This window comes from Arachis ipaensis, chromosome B3, assembly GCF_059453495.1.
Source record: "Arachis ipaensis isolate K30076 ecotype BB chromosome B3, ASM5945349v1, whole genome shotgun sequence".
NCBI lineage: Eukaryota > Viridiplantae > Streptophyta > Magnoliopsida > Fabales > Fabaceae > Arachis > Arachis ipaensis.
Window position 1 is genome coordinate 89,673,683 of NC_142438.1, and position 18,198 is coordinate 89,691,880.

At 40.3% G+C, this 18,198-nt stretch overlaps 1 pseudogene; it reads right to left on the reverse strand.

Moving 5' to 3' along the window:
• Window positions 1-1,859: 1,859 nt before the first annotated feature.
• On the reverse strand, window positions 1,860-3,431 carry LOC148571521 (uncharacterized; annotated as a pseudogene).
• Between the last annotated feature and the right edge of the window lie 14,767 nt (window positions 3,432-18,198).

Below are 18,198 nucleotides of genomic sequence, written 5' to 3' on the forward strand. Positions count from 1 at the left end.
TGCACGCTCCAAGTCTCCTGGCCGTGTCAAGTTGGGCGTGTTGCACCAAGGAGTAGCGCTCTGCTCTTGTGGAGAGCGTAGCTCTCCCTTTGCTTTGGATAAGTCCCAAGTTCGAGACTTTGGGGATAGCTTTTTGGTGCAAATTTTCTTGGTTTCTTGTAGCGCCTTGCTCCTTGCTTCCTTAAGGTGCTGTGTTTAATCCTTGGAGGTGGCATTTTGGCCAAGTGTGGCTCATTTTCCCTTGTGAGTAGTGCTCCCCACTCCCCCTTGCTCATGGGTTCGATCCTTGGAGTAAGCATTGGCAAACTATTTCCTTGGATTTATTCTTGAGTGAAGCCCGATAATGCTCTCAAGGGGAGCGGAGCATCATTCTTCTTTCCTTTGTTTCTTAGTTCAAAAGTGTGCTCCGCTCTCAAGGGGAGCGTAGCATCATGTCTTGCTTTCTTGGCTCATAGTTTGTGCTTCCTTGAGAGAGTGCTCCGCTCTTGAAGAGAGCTCTATGCCTATGCCATGCTTTATTGTTTTCTTTACCACACTCTTCTCCTCCTTGGGTCACGCTTCTTAGGCCACGCTTTCTTATTTTCTTCTTTTCTTCACCTACAAGTAATCAAAACAACCAATCAAAGTATCACCAAATTCACAAGGTTTATAAATCAATAAAAATCAATCAAATTTAGCTTGAACCTCATGATTTAGTATCAATTAAATGGTGGTTGATTGATTCAAGGAAACCATGCATTTCTATTCCAAATTACTTACTTACAATGCAAGAAAGTGCATAAAACTTAATAAAAATAAAGAAAAAGACTAGTAAAACTAGGCTTAGATGACTTGTCATCACAACACCAAACTTAAAACTTGCTTGTCCCCAAGCAAGAATTAAACATAAGAGAAGATAAAATGAAATAGAGAAGTATATATGTCCTTATTAAGCAGATAGTTGAACTTAGTTCATGGGGTTTCATGTAGATCAATAGTAGCTCATTTATTACTTGCTGTTAAACAAACAATGTTTCCTCAAGGGTTCACAAAGGTTGCTGCTATAATGCCTTGCTTTCTGCTTACTTCCCTTGTTAGCTTTTTCCTTCTTTCTTTTGCTTAGAGAGCTTATTACTCATTGAAGGCTTGGTGGCAAATGTTGCAGTAGCCTTTGGCTTAATTATACTCAATATTTCTTCACCACAGACACATGACTCACCTTTTTTCTTCCTAGGCTCATTGATGCCCAGCATCTCTTTGGATAACTAAGTGTTTTGTAGCTAGGTTGCTCTTTATTGTGGACTTTCAGTTGGCCATCCCAAATCAGTTGATCTAAGTGGCCAAGTTTTGAAATACTCCTTAGAACTTACTTGTCCAAGCATATCCTAGTACACAAACACCACAGGCATATGTCCTAGGGTCCAAGCTATTGGTGTCTAGCCTTGTTATTTGTTTCTTTGCCACTTTTTGGCTTTTTTCTATTTCTTTTTCTTTCTATTTTGGTTTATTTTCAAGGGATTTTCATTAGTTGAAGGATCATAGCAGCAAACTAGCTTAAGCTTCAAGTAACATGTCATTATGCAGCAATTATTTTGTGAGATAGCAATTGAATCAAACACATACCACCACTAACTTTCATTATAACTTTTGCAACATTGAACAATTAGTTTTCTAAATCAAACTTCTTTCTTTTATTCAATCAGCAAGGGAAACAAAACAAAATACTCAAGTTAATAAAGGATGACAATTATTATGCAGATAACTCTTTAAGCTAAAACATGTGCGAAACAAAGAACAATTGGAGGTATATCATGTTTTAGATATACATCTTCCTTATTTAGTTTAGGAAAATGAAAGAACTTCACCATCTTCTAGTTGTCCTATCCCTGGTTATTGCTTGATTCTCCTTTCTTCTTCTTTCTCTTCCAGAGCTTGGAGTAGTCTTGAATTTCTTCACTAGGGCACCTTCTATCCCAGACAGGATCTAATAGCCCTGAGAGCCCAACTGCCTCCAATCTTTCATGTGTTACCTCTCTGAAGTGATGAGATCTTGCTTTCTGTCGATCTCTAAATTCTTGGCACTGTTCAAATGGTTTGATTTGTGGATCTAGTGCTAGCATATTGTAGGTCAAATACTCTAACCTTGCTTGCATATTTTCATCAGACTCTATTTGTTGCACATGTCTAATCTCTCCAATAGTATGATGAATGTTTTTCCACTGATACAGGTTGTGAGTAAATTCCCCATATTTGGCTTGGGTCAGGAACATTTTGTCATATGACTCTTGAAGTCTTGTTGTTTGTTCTTTTTGCCCCTCAAGAATCTTGGTTTGAAACTCTTATTGTTGGACCATCATTTGTTGCTGTCAGCTCTCTAGTCTTTCCTCCATTCTGTGCTGCCAAGCTTTATTTTGCTCCCTGTCTTGCAAATATTGCTCCTGGTGCGCTAGATATTGCTCTTGGTGTCTTGAATATTGCTCTTGTGCTCTCACATTTTGTTGTGATATTTCCTCAAGAGCCCTTTACAGTTGACTCATATCTATGGCACCGTGAGCTTGCTCTTCCCCTTCCTCTGATCTTCTTCTTCTTTGGGGTCTTTCTTCTTAATCATCATCCTCATTGATTCCTTCCATTTTTCTCTTTGTGATTCCTGTCCCCTTTTTTACTCTCTCTGTGCCCTCATCTTCAAAAATCACTCCAGCTTTGTTGCATAGCCTTAGAATGGTGCTTGGATGGCCGAGCCTAGTTGATTTGTTTGTGCTCTCAGCTATCTCTTGAATACTGTCGGCTATGAGTTGTGCAAGGTTGATTTCTCCCCCATGTAAGATACAGTATGTCAAGAGTGCTCGCTTGATTGTGACCCCTGAGGTGTTTCCAGTAGGGAGTATTGATCTCCTCACTACCACATACCACCCCTTGGCCTCAGGAATGAGATTTATTCTTTTCAATTGGCTTGGGATCCCTTTTGAATCTCTTTCCTAGTCTGTGTCTTCCAAGCATATCCCCTGTAAGATCTCATCAGGGTCATTCTCTCCCTGCAGTCTAGCCTCGTAGCCCTGCTCTTCATAAGTTATGGTTCTCAACTTCAAGGCCCTTGTAATGGATGCTGGACTGAAATCCACTTCAACTCCTCTAACATAACTTTTGTAAGGGATACTGTCTTCACTCTCTTTTACCGCATTTGCATAAAATTCCCTGATCATGACTGCACTGATTTTGGTGAGAGGATCGCATAGAAGATCCCATCTTCTTTCCCTAGTGATCTGCCTCATGATGGGGTATTCCCCGTCCCTCAGCTCAAAACCCCTCTCATGAATGATGTGCTTTGCTTTCATGAATCTATGATACTTTCTTTCATGAAACTGAGATCTAAACTTCCTTGTATCATAGGATGGGGGCTCGGTTACCATTGGTTCCTTCCCTTGTCTTCTCTTTGAACTTGATGAAGCCATGAATTTAAGTAGAGGGAGAAGGCAAAGATGGATTTGTGGTTGGTTGGGGTACGGTTTTGTGTAATGAGAATGAAGAAAGAAATGTTGCTGTTGAGAAGGGAGTGGGGCGTGTATAGGATTGCACAAGGTGAAACAAGGACTTATGATTGTAAGAAAGATTTGTAGAAATATGTGATGCAAGAAATGTCTCAACCTATTTATAGGCAAGGCATTAAAGCTTTGGAAGAAGACCATACTTGAAGAGGGATTCGGTCATGACTTATGAAGGGTGGAGATTGAGTTGAACAACATAGTAACTTCATGAGATGAACGGCTTGCATGTTCTCTTGAGGGTTGACAAGGATTCTCTTCCCATTGGTTGCATGAGGTTCGTCCTCCTAGGTGACTAGCATGTAGATTTTTGCTTTCAAAGGTAGGCACACCTCTCTAGGCACATGTGATCTTTCTCTCTTGGCTTGTCATAGCCGTATCTTCATCTTGTCTTCACCTCAACCTCCTTTTTCCTAATTAAATCAAAATGGTCAACTTTAGGACATAGTTGTAGCACGGTGATGAAGTGGTGAATGCTTATATTATTTATTATGTTTTTTAGTCATAAAAGATCAATTGTGTCCCTCACTTAGTGAACCAAGGTTTGGTGAACACCAAACTTGTTTCTTACTAAGGGATGAATGTCAAATGCAGCCATTTATCACAATTGATACTTTCATCATAAGTTCTAATTTATTTTCTAACATACATTCCTAAAATGAAACATTGCATGATTCATCTATGCATGATTTTGATTTTTTTTTGAACAAAAGTTGATTCTTCTCGAGATTGGTACATATGCAAACACCAACTTAATGTTTGGTCATATACTTTGTCTAAATGACTAAGCATATGATCTGAGAATGTTTGAAAAGCTGATTTTTGTGTGCTGTCAAGCACACCAAACTTAGAAGCCTGGCATGTGTTTCAAAATAGTGTATGCATCTGTCAAGTATGTCTAATAAAATTCAAAATCATGCTAAGATGATCATAATTTATTGAATTAAAAAATGAGCAAGAATCTTAAATCATGGGTTGCCTCCCATGGAGCGCTCTTTTATTGTCATTAGCTTGACATTGGGCCCCTGTTTTATGGTGGTTGATGACTGTAGTGTCTCAGCTTATCCCCCCTGACTGTGAGCTTCTTCTTTGTTCCTTGATTCAATTTCGGCATGATCTAGTGAGAGTATTTTGCTGACAGTATAGTAGTCATCAACTTGTTGGCTTGCTCCCAGTTGTTGATAGATCAACTGTACTTCATCACCCTTAGAGAACCCCTCTGTTGAAATCTTTTTATTCTTCCAACCCTTTTTGGTTTTGTTCTTGTTTTTCTTCCCTCTTTTTGTTGATCCTTTCTCCTTGCATGTGGGCTTCACTTTGGGACTTTTCTTCTTAGTGGCTAATATTTCAATTTCTTCTTGAATTTCTTTATCACTCTGCACAATCTCTTTCTCTTTTTGTCCTGCTGTGTTATCTATTTCTTGCTTTGGAAGGTAACTACTGATCGTCTTGCTAATTCCTTCCTTCCACTGTGAGCTTCTTTGTCAATTTCCATGCACTCCTTCGTTTCATCAATGAGCTATGTTTCCGGAAATACATTCAGGGTGACGCTTTCATCATGCATTCTGAGGGCCAACTCTCCTTTCTCTACGTCTATAATGGCCCTAGCAATGGCCAAGAATGGTTTTCCCAGTATGATGGAATCACCTTCATCTTCATCTGAATCTAAGACCACAAAATCAGCAGGGAATATGAATTTGTCTACCTTTACTAGAAGGTTCTCAATCACATCCCTGGGACATATCACTGACTTGTCCACCAATTCTAAAGACATCTGTATTGGTTTCACTTCTTCTATGCATAGCTTTTTCACTAGAAAGGAAGGTATCAGATTGATACTAGCCCCTAAGTCACACATTGCCTTGTTGATGGTCATACTGCCAATGGCACAAGGTAAAAAGAAACTTCCAGGATCTTCAAGTTTAGGAGGGAGTCCCTTCTGGATTAATGCTCTGCATTCTTCAGTGAGCAGTATAGTTTCATTTTCTTGCCAGTTTCTCTTCTTGTTAATAAGCTCCTTAAAAAACTTGGCATACAGGGGGATTTGCTCAAGTGCATCAGCTAAAGGTATGTTGATCTCCAGTTTCTTGAAGATTTCAAGAAATTTTGGAAAGTGTTGGTCCTTAGTCTCCTTGTTGAACCTCTGAGGATATGGCAATGGAGGTGTGAAGTTAATTCCCTGCCTGTGGTCCTTAGTTGGCTCTTCAATTGCTTTCTTCCCTTTTCTTGAATTTTGTGGCTGCTTATCCTTTTCCTTGAGCTCCTCTGGAACATACTTGCTTGCTGTCACATCCTCATCATTGGCTTCCCCTTTTTCGACCTGTTTCTCATCATTTTCCTTTGGCTTCTTAGTTGCTTCTTTATTTTTCACCAAGATTTTTCCACTCCTTAGTTGTACAGCTTTGCATTCCTCCTTTGGATTAGGAATGGTGTCACTTGGGAGTGAGCTCAAAGGTCTCTCAATAGCAATTTGCTTGGAAAGCTGTCTGATCTGTCTCTCCATATTCTTCATGGAGGCTTCCTGGTTCCTTGTTGTCATCTCTTGGTGCTTCATCATTTTATCCATTAAGAGCTCCAAGTTGGTGATCCTTTGAGAGTCTTGTGAGATTGGTTGGTTGTGGGGTGTTGATGGTTGAGGGTAAGTGTTTTGGTTAGTGGCTTAGTTATTGGATGGATGATGGTTAGAGTTGGGGTAAGTGTTTTGTGATTTTCTGTATGTGTTTTGGTTGTTGGTTTGCTGGTTGTTGTGGTTAGTATTTTTCCAACTATTTTGGTTTGAGTTCCTTTGCCATGGTTGTTGAGGTTGATTGTGATTGTCTCCCCATCTGAGGTTGGGATAGTTCTTCCATGAAGGGTTGTAAGTGTCACCATAAACCTCATTTGTCCCAGAATTTTGATTGTGCATATACTGGATTTGTTCTTGCTGTTGATCCTCTTGAGTTTCTTCATTTGCTCCCCATGTGGATGATGGTTGGCTTGTGTTGACTGCTGTAACTTGGAGGCTATCAATCTTTTTGGCCATTTGCTCAAATTGTTGTTGAATTTGCTGCTGCATCATTTTATTTTGAGCTAAGATTGAGTCCACTCCTTCCAACTCCATCACTCCTTTCCTCTGTGATGCTTGGCGTTGCCTTTGGTGAGCAAAGAAATATTAGTTGTTAGCTACCATGTCAATGAGATTTTGGGCCTCCTCTGCAGTTTTCATGAGTTGTACAGAGCCTCCTGCTGAATGATCCAAAGCCTCTTGAGATTTCAATGTCAAACCTTCATAAAAATTCTGTAATCTGTCCCACTCATTGAACATTTCAGGAGGAAATTTCCTTATTAGAGCCTTGTATCGTTCCCATGCCTCATACAAAGGTTCAGCATCCATTTGTGTGAATGTTTGTACTTCAGTCTTCAATCTAATAACCCTTTGAGGTGGGTAAAACTTGGCAAGGAACTTGCTCACTAGATCATCCCAATTGTTGATGCTGTCTCTTGGAAAGGATTCCAACCATTGAGTAGCTTTGTCTCTGAGAGAAAATGAAAATAACAACAGCTTGTAGATGTTAGGATGCAGACCATTGGTTTTGACAGTATCACAAATCCTCAGAAAGGTGGATAAGTGTTGGTTTGGGTCTTCCAGTGGTCCTCCTCCATAGGAACAATTGTTTTGAACCAAGGTGATGAGTTGTGGATTTAGTTCGAAGTTATTTGCATTAACATTTGGGGTAAGAATGCTACTCCCACAATGTCTAGGATTTGCAAATGTGTAGGAAGCCAAAACTCTTCTCTGTGGTAGATTATTGTTGTTATTGGCTGCTCCTCCTGGTGGATTTGTTGGGTTTGTTGAGTGTTCCTCCATATCTTGGAATTCTTCTTCTGAATCCTCTTCTCCAACAATGTTTTTCCCTCTTTCGGCTCTCTTAATCTCCTGAAGGTTCTTTCGTCATGTTCACAAAAGGTGGGTATAGCTCCCCTTGTCCCTGACATGCAAACCAAGCATAAAAATCACATAAAACCAGAAAGACAATAACACTTCAATCCATTGCTATAGTGAAATTTTAGTTAGCTTAAGCAAAAATTCAAACAGTTAGTGTGTTAGCTAAAAAATTAAAGAAGCAGAAAAGAAAAAGTGCTTGATCTAGATCTCCACTTCACTTAATCATTGTCAATCTAATCAATCCCCGGCAACGACGTCAAAAACTTGATGGGTGTTTTTGTGGAAAAACGAATTTCCAAACACACAAATACTAACCGGCAAGTGTACCGGGTCGCATCAAGTAATAATAACTCACATGAGTGAGGTCGATCCCACAGGAATTGAAGGATTGAGCAATTTTAGTTTAGTGGTTGATTTAGTCAAGCGAATCAAGTATTGGTTTGAGAGATTTGTAATGGACAGAAACTAAATTGCTTGAAATGTAAAGGGAGGGGGAAGAATTGCAGTAAATTAAAGAAAACAAGAAGTAAAAGGAATGAATCTTAAAGAACAAGTAATTTAAATTGCAGAAGCTTAGATTGCAAGAAATATAAATGACTGAATCTTAAAGTGCAAGAAATGTAAATTGCTGGAATTATAAGAGGAATTGGGAGCTGGGATTGCAGAAATTAAACAAGCAGAAATATACTGACAATTAAAGAAGCAAAATATGAATTAAAGTGGAGTAGATCTCAAACAGAAAAGTAAAAATGCTTAAAGAATTAAAATAGAAAGTGAATGTAGCTCAATTGCAGAAATTAAAAGGGAAATTAAAGATCTCAGGAGTGGAAGAGACTAGAAAACAAGTCTAGATCTCAAATCCTTCCTTGATCCAACAAGAACAATTGCAAAAGAAATGGAAAAGTAAGTTGCAGAAGAAGTAGAAGAGTGAAAGCAGTAAACAGAATTTGAAATGTAAATCAAAATTTCTAAAATTTTGCAGAAAGATTAACAAGAGATTTCAAGGTGAGATTGAAACAGAATTTCTTCAATTCTTCACCCAAGATCCAAGATAAGAAGTAAAGAATGCTCAAGCAAGAACAATGAAGAAGAGAGATCAAATCTATTCCCAAATTCTCCAAGATCCAAATTTAAAGTAAAAACTCTAAAAATTCTAAAATGAAAATTCTCAAAGAAGCAAAAAGGTAAAAAAGTCCTTCTCTAAATTAAACTAGCTTCTATTTATACACTTTCCTATTCTTGGATTTAAGAATTTGGGTGGACTTTTTAATTTGGTGAAGATTTGAATTTAATTTGAATTTTGGTCCATGATTTAGCCTAAGAGTGTTACTCCCAGGAGGATGCTCTGCTCTTGTGGGGAGCGGAGCATTGAGGCTTGTGCTGGATCCCTTTGTTGCGTGCCAAGGCTTTGGGGCAATCAGGATAGCGCTCCTCTCTTGTGGGGAGCGGAGCATTGTGGCTTGTGTGTGTCTTGTGCGCTCCAAGTCTCCTGGCCATGTCAAGTTGTGCGTGTTGCACCAAGGAGTAGCGCTCTGCTCTTGTGGAGAGCGTAGCTATCCCTTTGCTTTGGAGAAGTCCCAAGTTCGAGACTTTGGGGATAGCTTTTTGGTGCAAATTTCCTTGGTTTCTTGTAGCGCCTTGCTCCTTGCTTCCTTAAGGTGCTGTGTTCGATCCTTGGAGGTGGCATTTTGGCCAAGTGTGGCTCATTTTCCCTTGTGAGTAGCGCTCCCCACTCCCCCTTGCTCATGGGTTCGATCCTTGGAGTAAGCATTGGCAAACTATTTCCTTGGATTTATTCTTGAGTGAAGCCCGATAATGCTCTCAAGGGGAGCGGAGCATCATTCTTCTTTCCTTTGTTTCTTGGTTCAAAAGTGTGCTCTGCTCTCAAGGGGAGCGTAGCATCATGTCTTGCTTTCTTGGCTCATAGTTTGTGCTTCCTTGAGAGAGTGCTCCGCTCCTGAAGAGAGCTCTATGCCTATGCCATGCTTTATTGTTTTCTTTACCACACTCTTCTCCTCCTTGGGTCATGCTTCTTAGGCCACGCTTTCTTATTTTCTTCTTTTCTTCACCTACAAGTAATCAAAACAACCAATCAAAGTATCACCAAATTCACAAGATTTATAAATCAATAAAAATCAATTAAATTTAGCTTGAACCTCATGATTTAGTATCAATTAAATGGTGGTTGATTGATTCAAGGAAACCATGCATTTCTATTCCAAATTACTTACTTACAATGCAAGAAAGTGCATAAAACTTAATAAAAATAAAGAAAAAGACTAGTAAAACTAGGCTAAGATGACTTGTCATCACCTGACTGTAGTGTAATGGCGTTGAGGCCGCCCTTTGCGTTTGGAAGGGGTTGGGATGGAAGGTTAGAAGAGTTTGAGGGTTGGTTGGTGTTGTTGGAGGAGGATAAGGCCAACTTTGAAATCATCTCGGTGATATTGCCCAATTGAGCACTCATGGCATTAAATTGAGCCTTGTTGTTCTCTTCATGTTTTTCCACAATAGCTCTAAGTTCACAACTTAGTTGGTAGAAGAGGAGGGGGATTGGTTGGATTGTTGTCTTTAATGTGGTGCTTGGTATTTGGTGTAGTTGTTTTGGTTTTGGTGGGATGCTTGGTTGTGGTGATTTTAGTTAGCTTGACGGTTGTTGTTGTTGTTATGGTGGTATTGGGATGAAGATTGGTGGTTGTTGTTGTAGTGAGAAAAAGAGTTATTCCGTCTTTGCTTTTGATTGCTCCCTTGTGCATTGTCCCTCCACCCTTGATTGGAGTTATTACCATGCGAGTAGTTGTTTTGGCCTTGAGAGGGATAGGGTGGACGATTATTATAATTCACATTGGCTACGGCAAGGGTGTAATCCTCTTGAATTTGGTGGCATTGATCGGAGTAATGTGTGGTGCTAGAGTACAAACCATAAATTCTAGGAGGACCTTCAAGTTGGAGAACTTAGGGTGGGGCTTGGATGGCTTGGATGGAATAGAATGCCTTTTGTTCCTTGTGCATCTCCGTAAGGATAGAAGTCATATACCCAAGCACCTTGGTTAAGCTTGTTTCAGAAGGAGGTGCTTCTACCACACCCTTGAGGGGATTGCTTCTTACTCTTACATGTTGTGTAGCCTCGACAACATCATTTATCAAGCTCCAAGCTTCTCCCACCGTCTTGTTTTTGGAAAGGGAACCACCACTAGCGGCGGCGAGCAATCTTCTATCTTCCGCGCAAAGACCTCTGGTGAAATAACTAATGAGCAAGTGAGTGTCTAATCCATGGTGTGGACAAGATTCCAATAGCCTCTTGAATCTAGTCCAATACTCATACAAACTCTCATGGTCCTTTTGTATTATACCCGAGATTTCTTTCTGGATGTAGTCGGTCTTCTCTGGCGGAAAGAACTTGTCTAGAAACTCTCTCCTCAAGAAATCCCAATTGGTCACAATCTCATCCGGTTGGAAATAGAACCACGTTTTTGCTTGTCCCTCAAGAGAGAAGGGGAAGGCAAAAACCATAATAGCAACCTCATCGGCCCCATGCCTTCGGGCCGTAGAACAAGCAACTTGAAAATATCTTAGATGGCGGATGGGGTCTTGACCCGAAATCTCATGATACTGGGGGAGTAGATTTATCAAGCTATTCTTCAACTCAAAGTTTGGATAAAGATTGGGATACCTTTCTTGCAAAGGTTGAAGTATAATATCTGGAGCCCCTTGTTCATGCAAGGTGATTCAGCGCGGCTCCGCCATGTATTGTTCACCTGTAGGATGCAAAGATGTATTAGTGGTGCCAACAGAAGAATCGGAAGTAGCGGACTCCAAGTCGCTCTCGGTTCCGTTTAGTGATTCGGTATGCTCCTCAAGAGAGGCCGAAGTACTAGCCGTATAGTCCAAACGCCGTCTAGCTTGCCGAGTGTGTAACAAAGTTCTTTCAATCTCAAGATCAAGCTCGGCTAAGCTAGAGTTCGGTTGAGACCGAGTCAACAAACTTAGGAGTCATAGCACATATATAAAAGAAATCTTAACTACAAACTAAGTATTGAAAGCAAGTAAACTATCTACATTATTCACATATTCACATAACCAATGTCAAGGTATACGTTGCAACCATTCCCTGGCAACGGCGCCAAAAATTTGATAAGTGGACTATCGTCGGTAAAGAATTTCACAAAATATTCACATTGCAAGTATAGCTCTCAACCGACAAGTAATCCTCAAATCAAATTTTAAAGATTGGTTGTCACAAAGTTCAACCCCAATAAAAGTAAACCGAAGTATTCAAACCTCGGGTCGTCTCACAAGGAATGGGCAAACATGTGCATCAACATTGGTTAGAATTCCGGGGTTGGGAGTCATGATCAAGAAATTAAACTACTAGACTTAACATGCAAGAAATCTTAAAGTGCAAGAAACTAAATCAAGTAACTAAGGAAAGGTATGAGCAATTTCAAACTAACAAAAGAACATCTAATATAATTCTATTCTAGAACTAAGTAATTGACTATAACTAGAATTAAGCAATTGAAATTTTTGGGTTTCAAATATGAATAATAAAAGGGACTCTTGGCTAGGCATAGGAATTGGGGTCACCATCCTTGTCTAATAACCATATCTTGACAATTATGAGGAACCAAACTCACTAAGTCTACCTCCAAGAGCTTTAAGTACGTAATATCTACTCCTAAGCTTGAGGTACGTCAAGTGGCTTGATCAATTTCAACTCATAAGTCCCAATCCAACTACCAATTAACTTAGTAGTAGATTAGTGTCAATGGGTATCAACTTGACCACTAGGATTCTCAAATCACCAAATCAATTATATCTAATGACTCAAGTTTACCCAATTCCCTTAGCCTAGGCCAAGAGTAAGGAAAACTACTCCATAATCAAAAGAAACATTTCATCAAGCACATAACATGCATTAACAAAAGACATAATCAAATTGTAATTAAATTAGAAATTAAAGATACCCACCAAAAATTAACAATGGAAAGCCACTCAAACAACACTATTAGTCATGGAAAACATAAATGTATCATTAGAAATTCAAGATCCACAAAATTCATAAATGAATAGAAAATGGTGAATAACAAGAAAACATAAATCTAATACAAGATCTCAACAAGACTATACTAGAGAATTCAAATTAAGTAATCAAAACTAGAAATCAACAAAACCCAATTCAGAATTCAACAAGGGAAGATAAAATCAAACTAGATCTAGAGAGGAATAAGGGTTTCTCTCTCTAGAAGAACAAGAACTAAAAACTAGCCAAAACTATGTCTAAGTGTGTAATGAATGATCCCCCCCCCCCTTTTCCCTTAGAGTTCCTGGGTCTTTTCCATGCAGAATCTAGCTAAATTTGGGCATGCAGAGCCCCAGAAATCGCCAGCCACGATTTCATTAATGAGGTCACGTGATGCTCTTACGCGTACGCGTTGCCTGAGTTTTGCGAATCACGTGTAAGCGTGAAGCATGTGTACGTGTCGATGGAGAATTCGCCAATCCACGCAGATGCGTCACTCTCGCGCGCCATGCCTAGCTCCTTGCACCCACGCGTGCGCGTCGCAGCCGATTCTCTAAAGCCCAATTCTTCATGTTTTTTCCACTTGTGCATGCTTCCTTTCTCTCCCCTACAAACTCTGAAATCACTCAACAAACATATCATGGAATTTTTAAGGCAAAAGAAGCATATTTTCCATCATGAAGCAGAATTAGGAAGAGAACACAAAACCATGCAATTTCTATGAATAAGTGTGGAAAATATTGATAAAACTCCCCAAATTCTACACAATATAAACCATAAAATTAGGGTTTATCAAACCTCCCCACACTTAAACCAAGCATGTCCTCATGCTAAAAATAAAAAGACCAAAGGCCATGGGAGAAAAAGGTTAACGAAGTGCAAATTACCTAAATGAATGCATGCAACTAATGTAAATGTATCTATCTACTTGGTCAAGGGTGAATCTATCCTCCAAGAACACATATGAGCATATAGGGCTAAAGTGACATGTAGTCCGTGAATTCTACCAATTCGAACATCAAAATGAAGTTCATGTAGCTTGCGAGACGAACGCTTGTGAAATCCAGGAACAAGGAGTTGAGCATCGAACCCTCACCGAAAGTGTATCCGCTCTATTCGCTCAAGTGTATAGGGTTTGTCACTCAATCCTCCCCTAATCATGCTTTCTAAGATTTGTCTTTCATCTAACAATCAACAATTACTCAATGCATGCGTACAAGTATCATGAGGTCTTGTTCATAGGTTGTAATGGGGTTAGGGTAAGGGTAAGAATACATGTATGGTCAAGTGAGCTTATGCATCTTTGATTAGGCTAGGCTCTCACCTAACACATACAACAACCTATGCAATTCTAATACACAACCCAACTACCCATTTATTCACTTTCCACATGCTCATGCATTTCTCTTTAATTCTCATTCCATATGCATTGGTTATGGGGCAACTTGTCCCCTTTTTTTATTATTGCTTTTTTTTCTATATTTTTGTTTCTTTTATTTTTCTATTTCTTTTTCTTTACATTTCTTTTCCTTCATTCCCCTATTTTTTTATTTATTTATTTTTTTCTTGTCCCCTTTGTGGGGTTTCATGTACAAAAGTGCCAATGCATATGGTTCAATCATTCAATACATGAGTATGTTCCCCATCCCCAAAATTTTCAATTACAAATACAAAGACATACCCTTACATCTACCCAAGTTCCCAAGTATACCCTCCCAATTGAATGACACACACCCTCACTTGCCTAAGCTAATCAAGGATCCAAATCCAGGGACGTTCATTGTTTTTCACTTAGGGGTGTTGATGTGCTCAATTAAGAATCAAAAGGGTTTATCATGGGTTCAAAATTAGTTAGCAATGGTAGATAAAAGGGTTAAGGATATTTGAGAAAAGTGACTATTAAAATGTTGGCCTCAATCATGTAAATGCATTCATACATAAAATAATGGATATATAGAATCAGACAAAGCAAGGATTGCAATCATAGAAAGAGAATAATGCACACAAGAATAGGAATAAGTAGTTAGAAGATGTAACCACACAATAAGGCTCAAAACTCACATGCTTGTATTCTTAGCTCAAAAACCATGTTCCAAAATACATTCTTCAAGCAAGTTTATCGCAAAAAATTTTTTTAAATTGGTAGGGTGCCCTGAAAACACAGTTTCTTGGAAAAGAGGTCATCACCCTAACCAAGTAGTCCTAACAAGAAAAACTAACTAAACATGCAAGGTGTCCTAATTAACAAAACAAAAGAGAATTAAAGTCCATAGATGTTGAAAAGAGGAGATTATTACCCATGGAGATCGGTCGAACGACCTCCCCACACTTAAGAATTAGCACAGTCCTCCGTGCTACTAGCAAGGTGTAAGGGGTAGTCAGGTTTGAAACTTTCACTATCCAGTTCGTGAATGCTCTCTTCACTTAAGTACGAGGTGGATGTGAAGATCTCCGGTTCCTCTATAGATGGGGTCACAAAACTCAAAAGCTTCTTTATATAAGCAAACCGGCGTTGGTTCCGCCGTTCATATCTATCCATCTTCTTATGGAGATCCTCAAACTGTTGGTGGGAAGATCCTTGTGGTGTAGAAGAAGTAGTAGGGATATCCGAGGGGATAGCTATATCAAGGTTTTCGAGTTCCGCCGGAGGCTTGAGATATTTTTCGGTCGAGACGACGTCGCCCTCTATCGGAATCATTGCTTTTCGATCCTTAGTCTCTCGGGGAACACCAGCAGTAGCAACTAACTCTGTCACCAGGGAGTGGAAAGGTAGGTTACCCTTGGCATGAACACGACCCATGGCTTGGTGGATGAGGCAAGCAATGTTGACCGGCTGCTCCGTGAGTATGCACCAAACTAGCAAGGCTAGGTCTGCGGTGATCAACGTCTCATGAGTGCTGGAAAACACGTAATGAGACAAGATCTGGGTCCATGCTCGAGCCTCGATGGTGAGAAAGCGCGCAAGAATTCCCTTAGGTTGGGGCCTTAGTCTCCCTCCGGTCCAGAATGTGTCTGGTTCGACAATGACTCGGCGGATAGCATCCCAATCAAAAATAAAATCAAAGTCATCACGCTGGCAGAGGACCTCTTGGTAACCATCTACCTCATCTGCCATGGGTAAGACTCTAAGTACTTCTTGAATAGCTTTCTCCAAAACCGGGACTTGCTTCCGGCGCACAAAAACAGTCTGAAGAGAATGGGAGTGGTAATTGGTGTAGAACTCCACCACCCACGAGAGGTTAGCTTCTTGTGGTCTTCGCATGACAAATCCCCATCCTCGCCGCTCAATGCGAGGTATGACAAACTGAACTATATGACCTGGAGGGGTAAGAAGAAGTTTAGAATGATAATTCCATGTAATCATGATGGGGAACATGAGCTCACAATAGCGGTTGGAAAACCTAGTGGGGTCCCTCACAGGGTTGTCCTTCTCTTGGTCATCAATATTAATGATGCTTCGTGCCTTATTGGGGAGAGGCTTAGCCTTGGGCGCATGGTGCACCTTGGCGGTGGATCTTTGAGGTACCTTTTTGGTAGGTGGCTTCTTCGGTGCCTTTTCCTTGTCCTTTTTTATGGCCATCTGAAAAAGAAGAGGAAAAGAGACGACATTAAACTCAAAGAGACTACACTTGAAGTTTAACATGCAAGTGAGATAAATTCCGCAAAAGAGTAGGGGTCTTGAAGACATGACAGCTGCAACATGCAAGCAAGGCAATGATTGAAACATGGGACAATGCACTAGCATGGGATGCAAGAGTGAGATAAGCATACAAGTAAAAGGCATGAGAGGAATAGGCTCAAGCATCCATAACAACACAGAGTAGCATATGTAAGAAGCGATCAAGCACAAGAAAGTCACACACACCCAATCCAACCCCCATGACAATGAGGCATTCACATGAAGGAAGGTGGAATTAGAGAAAGTGGAACTAATAGTTATGCAATATGCCACAAGGAAGCAAGTCACGAATAATGAGCATGTGAATGGAAAATATGAGGAACAATCGGCTCAACACACATAAAGATGGGCAAGTGTAATGAGAAAGGGCACCAAGGTAAAAGCATAGTGTCAAATTTAAAACAAGGACTCATTGGTGCCTTTCATCAAACACTTGGTGTGCAACCCTCACACAAAAAGCAAGTGGAGGAAAGTGAGCAATGTAGCACCCCCAAAATACAATACCAATCATCCACCAACACCACATATCACAAAGAAGTCAAAACATATCAAAATAACCCATCAAAGCAAAAGATAAGTTCAATCTCAACGCCCATGGAAAATGGAAAAAAAAGCAAGTAAACAAGAATGCATTGATAAAAATGTAACTAAGAAAAAATGGAAAAGAAAATAGTGGAATGCTACTAAGGAAAGAAGAATGCAAAAAAAGGAGAAAAGAAGAATTAGTAGAAAACCTTGAATAGAGGGAAAGGGCAAGGTGTAGTGAAGTGGAGATAGGAGAAAAGAAATGGAAGAAAGAGAGGAGAGAGAATGTGGGGCCCACCAGAGGTGGTGGTCGACGGTTGGTGGCACCGCCGGTGACGGTGGTGGAGGGAAGTGGTGAAGAGGAAAGGAAGAAGAAAGGAGGAAGAGAGGAAGAAGAGAGTGGAAGAGGGAAAACTATGACGCGTGCGCACCCCATGCGCGTATGCATGGATAGGTCGTGAAAAGAAGAGGGGCGCGTGAGCGCCACCCACGCCTACCCAGGGGTTGGTAGACAGGTAAGGAGACAACTGTGCGTTTTGCGCAGTGCTCGCGCGCTGCTTGCGCAACTCTCGGGTGTCATGTACTAGGGGTGGCATGTAAGGTAGCCGACGCGTACGTGCCATATGAGCGTACGCGTGGGTGGGCAAGAAGGCAAGACGACACGTGAGCGTGCCTCACGCATACGCGTGGGTAGGCATTCGCGCGTTTCGCGCAATGGTCGCGCGCTGCTCGCGCAACTCTCGGGAAAATGTACCAAGAGTTACAAAAACGCAAGCGACGCACACGCGTCCTGCACGCTTAAGTGTGGACCCCCCCCCCTTTTTTAACATAGAGAAAGGTATTTTTAATACATTCCTGGCAGGTATTCAAGCTAGATAGTCAAGAAAACACTCACAAATTCATGTGCTACTCAAAATAAAGCATTTTCGCTAACCTAATCAATTTATCCATACCAAGATTAATGAAATCTACATGAATATCATAACAATTCAACAAAATCAACAAAAGCTAGCATACCTAAGCAAACTCAACAACACCAAGAAATTGCAAAATTCATAAGAATCTAAAGCTAGGAGCAAGAAAGTATACATAAGGAAGATCTTACCATGGTGGGGTGATGAGCGGATAATTTATACGCTTTTTGACATTGTTTTTAGTATGTTTTTAGTAGGATCTAGTTACTTTTAGGGATGTTTTCATTAGTTTTTATGTTAAATTCACATTTCTGGACTTTACTATGAGTTTGTGTGTTTTTCTGTGATTTCAGGTATTTTCTGACTGAAATTGAGGGACTTGAGCAAAAATCAGATTCAGAGGTTGAAGAAGGACTGCTGATGCTGTTGGATTCTGACCTCCCTGCACTCAAAGTGGATTTTCTGGAGCTACAGAACTCGAAATTGCGCGATTCCAATTTCGTTGGAAAGTAGACATCCAGGGCTTTCCAGCAATATATAATAGTCCATACTTTGACCAAGAATAGATGACGTAAACTGGCGTTCAACGCCAGTTTTCTGCCCAAATCTGG